We start from the raw sequence: 8,739 nt of genomic DNA, 5'->3' as shown, positions 1-8,739 counted from the left end.
GAACTACTCGGAGACTTCACATCATTCTCTTCACTGATATGACAACATTGCTGGATTTAGATGACTTATAATGTTTTGTGTCTTGGGGGAAATCTGTACAGATGTACAAATGTTGATCTTATACATTTAAAAAAAAAAACAATCCTTTACTGTCCACTGCAAGCCTTACTCAACGTTAGAGCATCAAAACGTTACCTGACAGCAAATGTTTTAGCATACACTACAGTTTTTTAAAAGACAAAGCGCAACTCAGTTAGTAAGTTTTGGATCATTTTATGATTTTCCTAATGAAATCACAGTGAGTTTTCCAGATCAGTGGCTGCATTTAATGGTGTTGGCCACCCTTTCCTCCAACAAGGTGTCCTCTACAAATACAGAACTGCGTGGCATTGAATGGAGCCAGCACTTCACAGTGAAGTGAAAATGCTTAGTAGTCAAACAATCCCCATCGGAATAATGTCAGCGTCAGCCAGTAGTGAAGGATGACATGCTGAAACCTCTGCACAAGGAAACCAACTGTTTGATGTATTTGATACCATTCCACCTATTCCGCTCCAACCATGACCACGAGCTCGTCCTCCCCAATTAAGGTGCCACCAATCTCCTGTGAGGCCAAGGTAAAGGGACAGCTATGTTAAGCAGCACATGCCTCTTACACTGAAAAAAATAAAGGTTCTTCAATGGTTCTGTGGAAAACTCTTGCCCAATAAAGAAGCTTTGAGTTAAAAATGGGGTTCTTGATGTGGCATCTACGGTTCTTCAGAAATCAAAAGCATTGTTTTGTTTTTCAAAAGTTTTGTTTTTCAAATCCGTTTATGAATACTGGCTGTCCAAACAGCGAGTTACAAGTGACCAAATCGGATTTGTGCGTGTTCAGACAGCAGTCATTTGCTGACATGGCTATGCTAGTTGTCATAGTAATGATGGTTGTGTGCGCAGTGGTGTAGGCTGATTTGTGGGGGTGCTCATGCGTCATACCACTTAGAAGTTATGTAGCAAGCTAGGGCGACAACATTGCCTGCCAAGGACGTTTCCCAGTTGATTTGAATGTTCAAAATCATAGTGTAAGAACACTTTTAAAGCCTCAAAGAACAAGACGATACAACTTCAAAACAAATCATTTTTGCTTAGCCACAGCAGTCAACTAGCTAGCTAGGTAGCTGTTTGGCTTTCTAGCACATGCACTAATTTGTTTGTGAACAATTAACAAGCTAGTTAGCTACCACATGTCCTTGTCAAACTGTCAACAGAGTAGCTAGCAAGCAATAAGAAAACCACATGAGGCCAAATAAATCCGATTTGACATGTTCAGTCACAAGTCGCATGGCCAGGAATTAGATTTGTATCTGATTTCAAACCACCTATGCCTATGGTTTGACATGTGGCTTGAAATATCCTATTCCATGTGCTTTTTGGCTATTCAGAATGCAGGAAAAATAATAGATTTGAATCGGATATGCCCAAAAATGGTATTTGAGTACCTTCAATCTGTGTACAAAGCTTAAAATGTGTACAAGGCTGAAAAGGTTTTTGAATTGTATGAAAACCTGAAGATGGGTCCCTTTCATAGCACACAGCAAATTGGCCATTGTTAACTAGTGTTGATTTTTTAGTGTAACATTTCTGGTGTTGTTTCAAGAGTTAAATTAACACCATAGAGTTAAATTAACACTCAGTGGTGTAAAATAATCCCAGTGTTGGTGTTAATAACCAGAGTTGAACCAAAACCAAAACCACACCCATCATTATCATATTTTTTACATGTGTTTTATATTGTTTCAATATCTGTTTTTGCATGTACATTGATTATGCTACTCAAATATAAATAACATACATTTTCCTAAACTATTCCAATCTGTTACTTGGACTTATTGTACCTGTACTGAAATGGTTGTTCCAGTTTAGATGTTAAAGGTACTCTCATATCTTAGTCTTCCCAACCTGGCAGTTATTCTGAATGCAGGTTGCAGGTGGATACAAACTCCGAATTTTGGATATCCCCACGCTGTCTGGATTCCTATAGGAAATACACATTACTTTGCAAGCCAGCATAATGTGACTTGCAGGCCTGATGTGGCCTGTAAAATGAGTTTCGGACCACTGTATTAGGGTAAAACTCTCAAATGAAGGCCTTTTGAAATATGAATTGTATTATCTTAAATAAATACATTTGATCTCACTTGGTATAGGCCACAGGACTGAAAGTTAATTAATGCAACAACCATATCTCTGTCAATAGCAAACACAGTCATGGGTGGTACTGGTAACTCTTAAATTCACTTCAAAGGCACCCTGGGAAAGATGCAAATAAGGCTTAAACCCCTACAGCAGGACTATTCAATTCTGTTCCTGGAGGGCCAAAATATTTCTTGTTTTGGATTTTTGTATGGTTCTTCAAAGAACCATCCCATGCATAGGTTCTTCAGAGACCCTCAAATGGTTCACCTATGGCATTTCTCTCAAGAACCTTCTTTAGTTCCTACATGCACCTTTATTTTTAAGAGTGTATGAATGATGAGTTTTTAGCAAATTCATATATTTGTATACATTTTGGGATGTTACTGGTCCGCTTTTGATCCTTTTTTACTTTTTGTCTTGGTCAATCAGAGAGCTAAAGTCATGTAATGCTAATCATCTTGTACACCGAACTATGATTCTAATACACCAATCCTTTGTTTCCACATGTTTAATGCAGAGGTATGTCAAAGCAGTGGGTATTTATGGGGAACATTTGCTGCGTATGGAAAAGTGTGGAATCAATTTCCCGCTCCTACTGATAATTGATGGCTTTTCTGAGTGTGCTCCTGGAGGGAAAGATGACAAGCCAGGTCTATCATATTTGGAACGGTAGTAAAGCTGCCAGGGCCTAATTTCCTGTAGGCTTCTGACCCCTGAGCAACCCAGTGTCTCTCTTAAATGCCTAGAGCCAACACTCATTCATCAACCAGGCCTGGAACAGTTCCAAATGTCAATATCACTGTCACACATATATTTCTATCTATAAACTGTATGTATGTATCTATATATATTTATCTCTGTATGTGTTATGGTAAATGTGTAAAATCTGAGATTATAGACATACTGTAGATTTCCCTGTTTTACACATTTAACATGACATATCTATGTATCTACAGTATATATCTTTCTATCAATATTCATCCATCAATCTACACTCTGTCTCTAATCACAGTGGAGTGTAAAACCATTGGTTAGATTTACTACTTAACTGCATTTGTCTGTTTAACATTCTCCAAAACACCTCATCAGTGAGTCTGCCCTCTCAAAATAATTGTCATCCTGTAAATCTGTCTGTCTCCAAGCAAACCTGATACTTTTAAAGTGACAACAACGATGACCTTGAGATGTATTTTTGTCAGACCTAAAACTGTCTCCCTCAGCAGTGAGAGATGTGCCTGTCCAGATGGTTTTGCGTGGCACCGTCTTGCTAATTGTCAGTGATGCCATCAAAGGGGATGTAGCAGACCTGACAACATAGCTGATGAGCAATGAGATGAGCATGATGAAATTAGAGCCGAAAAACATGTGACAGTTATTTTGTGCACCTTATACACTATAAAGTACATGAAAATGACAACTTAAACTCCTGAATTTTTATCCCCCAAAGAGATGAATGATATTGTGATATTCAACACTTCTTTATGATGCTTTGTTCAGTTAGCAGCCATACAATCTCTTCATAGAGTATTTAGCTAGTATATTGACACCCCTTAAAGTGTAAGGCTTCATTCACTGTCAAATGATAACACTTTATTTGAAGGATAGCTACCTATGTAAGGACGTCATAACACATTCCTAATACCCAGCATACCCCAACAAATAAATACCAAATGTCAAATTAAGTGTTACCAAATAGGTTACTATAAGATGCAGCCCCAACCAATCCCATGGCTGTTCATGCTGATTGTGTTACGTACAAGACAAACCATATGACACACAGGATGATCCTGACCTCAGACTGACATGTGCTAAAGTGCATTATGGTTATAGCTGGGATAAAGGTCATGTAGCCTGCTGTTATAAATGAAATAGGACAGCTCCAGCATACATGCAGTGTCAAGTGGGAGGAGGTCTGAAGGGAAATCCCCTTGGATCTTTTAGGGACACATGCAGAGATCGTATTAAAAGATCTTCCCTTCTGTCCTTGTGATTAGCAGACACTTAATCATCACATTTATCAGAGAGAGAGCAAAGTATTTTAACCAGTTCATCATATAATAGAGATATAATAGACATGGAGATACTATGCCTCTGTGTTTAAATGTGACAATGCCCTTTTGATTTTCACTACTCTGTCTGAACTAGAAGGTTTGAAACATGCCAGGGGGTCATAGGAATACTGCGTCATGCAGGAACAGTTAACGAACACTTCATACTGGCTAATTCATCTCTGCTCCATGATATTGTCTGAGGTCTTATTGTCTGAGGTCTTATTTATTCTATTTCAGAATGTATTATATCTACATATTCATTGCAGCCATAATGGTCTGTCAGCTACACTGTCAGGAGCAGCCAGTGTGCAAGCAGCAGACTTTCGCTCTGAGAGAGCGAGAGAGAGAGAGAGAGAGTTTGCTCCGAGAGAGCAAGAGAGAGAGAGAGAGAGAGAGAGAGAGAGAGAGAGAGCGAGAGAGCAAGAGAGAGAGAGAGATAAAGAGAGAGAGAGACTTGAAAGGAAGTAAGCAAATGAATGCAATGCCTCATTAACAGGGTTTTATTTGACCGTGGCCAATTAGAGAGCATCTGTAATTTAAAACATTCAACCTAAATAAAATAAAACTTATTTAGCCAAGAACACATTTTTCTCATGGGACTCCATCTTTGCCTTGTTTTCATTCAAATTAAGTTTTTCCCAGTAAAACACGTTACTGGAGTGTATACAGATATTGCCGTTGGTATATTCAGACTCAAATGCATGTAAATGGCTTACAGCATCTATCTACTTGGAAACTTGGGATGATAGAGAACAGTGTGAATACTTTTGTACTAGGACCGGGACGATACCAGTATTGCGGTACTTATTAGTATCGTGGCAAGTAAAGGAAACACGAAGCACAGTTAACGTCTGTAGGAAAACAGATCTAATGTTGAAAACAAACATTATGTTGTCATCTAGAGTCACAATGATTTATTTTCCAAGCTAAAGCACACAATGTTTTACATACATCAAAGAGTTGGGTCTGCTTCGTGTTTGAATTTTTTCCATGGAAAAAATATCATGATACTGGTGTCGTCCCAGCCCTACTTTGTACATGAGGTCAAGGTTAGGGCCAGAAATCACAAGGCTCACATCTGGCTGACATGTTTGGCTATTTTTCTTTGTAATCAATATCTTTCTGCCCTGTCTTAAGCAACGGACACTTGGCTGAAATATTGGTGGGCTGCCCTAACGACAAAACGTGCAGCTCTGCTTGAGACAAAGTTGCAGTCAGAAATAGATTGACAGACAGTCGGCCGATGAATCACTCTCTCACTAAAGATTAACATGGCATACCTCACAATCACAAACAGAGACAGCAGGGACTGAGAAATTGATACAAGAACAGTAGAAGACATGGCAACTGATCCGCACCAATGATAGCAAGATGACCAAAACAAGATCCAGACCCAAATGCTTTTTTGACTCAGAGACTCAGCCACGTGAAAAATAGTAACACCTGTATTGCTTATACTGGTTGTTAAGCATTGGAATAAAATGTTGTGCAATATGCATAACCAAATGTTGGAATAATGAGCCATCTGTATGTGTGGTCTCCTCCTTGGAGATGCCAGGAACGGAGCCATCTGTGAGGCTGCTGCCAGCTGTTTTCTTTCTTATTACATGTTTATTAAAAGCTGGAGTTGTTGTCCTCTTCAACAAAAAAAAAAAGAATATGCGGTGGCAATGTCTGTCTGTAATCCGATTGCCTCCGTCATCTCCATTAGACAATTTTGGGGGATTAATTTCCAACTCCCATTAAATATTAATTAACAGTTTAAATAGAACAGTGGCAATGCTGATTAAATGTTTGTTGTTTCCTTTTCAGTGAAATGTAATGTCAAAATGTAGATTTCCGCCTAAATAGACATACCCAAAGGTAATTGTTTATCATGAGAGGGCCATAAATAACACCTTGTAATGCTTATACTGCCAGAAATAATAAAATCTAACTTTTTTGGTAAAGAATTTTTATAAATTACTGAGGTGTAGTCACTTTTTACAAATTCCAAAATCGTATAATTTTTTTTCTTCCTATTTAGCAAAAGTGGGGTAATATGGCTTGAAATGCTTTCGAAATACACTGAGTGTACAAAACATTAGGAACACCTTCCTAATATTGCTTTGCACCCCCTTTTGCCCTCAGAACAGCCTACTAGGTGTCAAAAACGTTCCCCCAGGGATGCTTGCCCATGTTGACTCCAATGCTTCACCAATTGTGTCAAGTTGTCTGGATGTCCTTTGGATGGTGGACCATTCTTGATAAACATGGGAAACTTTTGAGCGTGAAAAACCCAGCGGCGTTGTAGTTCTTGACACACTCTTACCAATGTGCCTGGCACCTACGGTGCATTCAAAAAATATTCAGACCCGTTGACTTTTTCACATTTTGTTACGTTGCAGCCTTATTCTAAAATTGGTTAAATTGTTTGTTTTTTCTCATCAATCTACGCACAATACCCCATAATGACAAAGCAAAAACAGGTTATTAGAAATTTTTGCAAATGTATAAAATAAAAACTGAAATATAACATTTACATAGGTATTCAGATCCTTTACTCAGTACTTTGTTGAAGCACGATTGGCAGCGATTACAGCTTTGAGTATTAGGTGTGATGTTGTATTTGGGGAGTTTCTCCCATTCTTCTCTGCAGATACTCTCAAGCTCTGTCAGGTTGGATGGGGAGCGTCACTGCACAGCTATTTTCAGGTCTCTCCAGAGTTATTCAATCGGGTTCAAGTCTAGCTGGTTCACTCAAGGACATTCAGAGACTTGTCCTGAAGCCACTCTTGCATTGTCTTGGCTGTGTGCTTCGGGCCGTTGTCCTGTTGTCTGAGGTCCTGAGCGTTCTGGAGCAGGTTTTCATCAAGGATCTCTGTACTTTGCTCTGTTCACCTTTCCCTCGATCCTACCTAGTCTCCCAGTTCCTGCCGCTGAAAAACATCCCCACAGCATGATGCTGCCTCCACCATGCTTCACTGTAGGGTTGGTGCCAGGTTTCCTCTAGATGTGACGCTTGGCATTCAGGCGAAAGAGTTCAATCTTGGTTTCATCAGACCAGAGAATCTTCTCCATTTAAGAATGGGGGAGGCCACTGTGTTCTTTGGGACCTTCAATGCTGCAAGCATTTTTGCTACCCTTCACCAGATCTGTGCCTCGACACAATCCTGTATTGTAGCTTTTAAAGACAATTCCTTCAGCCTCATGGCTTTGTTTTTGCTCTGACATGCACTGCCAACTGTTGGACCTTATATAGACAGGTGTGTGCCTTTCCAAATCATGTCCAATCAATTGAATTTACCATAGGTCGACTCCAATTAAGTTGTAGAAACATCTCAAGGATGATCCATGGAAACAGGATGCACTTGAGCTCAATTTCGAGTCTCATAGCAAAGTGTCTGAATACTGATGCTGGTATTTCTGTAAACATTTCTAAAAACCTGTTTTTACTTTGTCATTATGACGTATTGTGTGTAGATTGATGAGGCGTTTTTATTATTTAATACATTTTAGAATAAGGCTGTAACGTAACAAAGTGTGGAAAAAGTTAAGTGGTCTGAATGCATTTCCGAATACTACCCGTACCCCATTCAAAGCCACTTTTTCTTGCCCATTCACACTTTGAATGGCACCCATATCCTTATCCAATCCTTACTTAACCTGTCTTCTCCCATTCATCTACACTGATTGAAGTGGATTTATCTAGTGACATGTATTCACCTGGTCAGTCTATGTCATGGAAAGAGTTTTGGAACATGTTCCTAATGTTTTGTACACTCAGTAACAATCACATTATAAATAACTTACTTTATTTCACCTATAAATAAGATCACGCTTAGTAATAGTACAAAATTGGCACCATTCCATATAACTTTTTGGAGCGACGCAGAGACGCCATTCAAATGCCTGCTGACATGAAGATTTGCAGGCAGAGCTGCGAGGTTCACAGCAAGAGGAAATCTATACTTTGTCTGGATAGGCCACAAAATGTGACGTTTTGCTCCCTATGCAAATGAGGTGTCAGATCCCACATACTGCATCTCAGCTGAGAGCAGAGAGCGGCATGTGAAGCGGGACAACCAGAGTGCACAGCAATGGATGTCATGCCATTCACAGATTGCTCTGTAAATAACAATGTCGGTCGGAACCAGTCCAGAACCGCTCAAAGTCTTTACATCTAAGATGTTTTAAGAGAGCTATGAGTCACTATAAACACAGACATGAAAACTGGAAAAATATTCATCAAATATCATCTATGACTTATGATACTATTTGTATGATACTACTTTATCGACTGGGTCGTATCTTCATGATGCACAATTATTATTCAAAATCTCATCATGAGATCAAATCAAATTACTTTCCATTTTCAGAGTCAATTAGCAACATATTGATTTACCACAATCAGGCATTCATGCACAGCAGGCAACATCCAACCTAAACTCCTCAAGTCAGAATCAGATCAGATCTCTCGTAATTGAGGGTGGCAGAACTGCAGACCACCCTCTGTACCTGTCAACAAATT

This window comes from Salmo salar, chromosome ssa13 (genome assembly GCF_905237065.1).
Source record: "Salmo salar chromosome ssa13, Ssal_v3.1, whole genome shotgun sequence".
NCBI classification, from domain to species: Eukaryota; Metazoa; Chordata; class Actinopteri; order Salmoniformes; family Salmonidae; genus Salmo; species Salmo salar.
Note: the sequence above shows the minus strand (reverse complement) of the source record.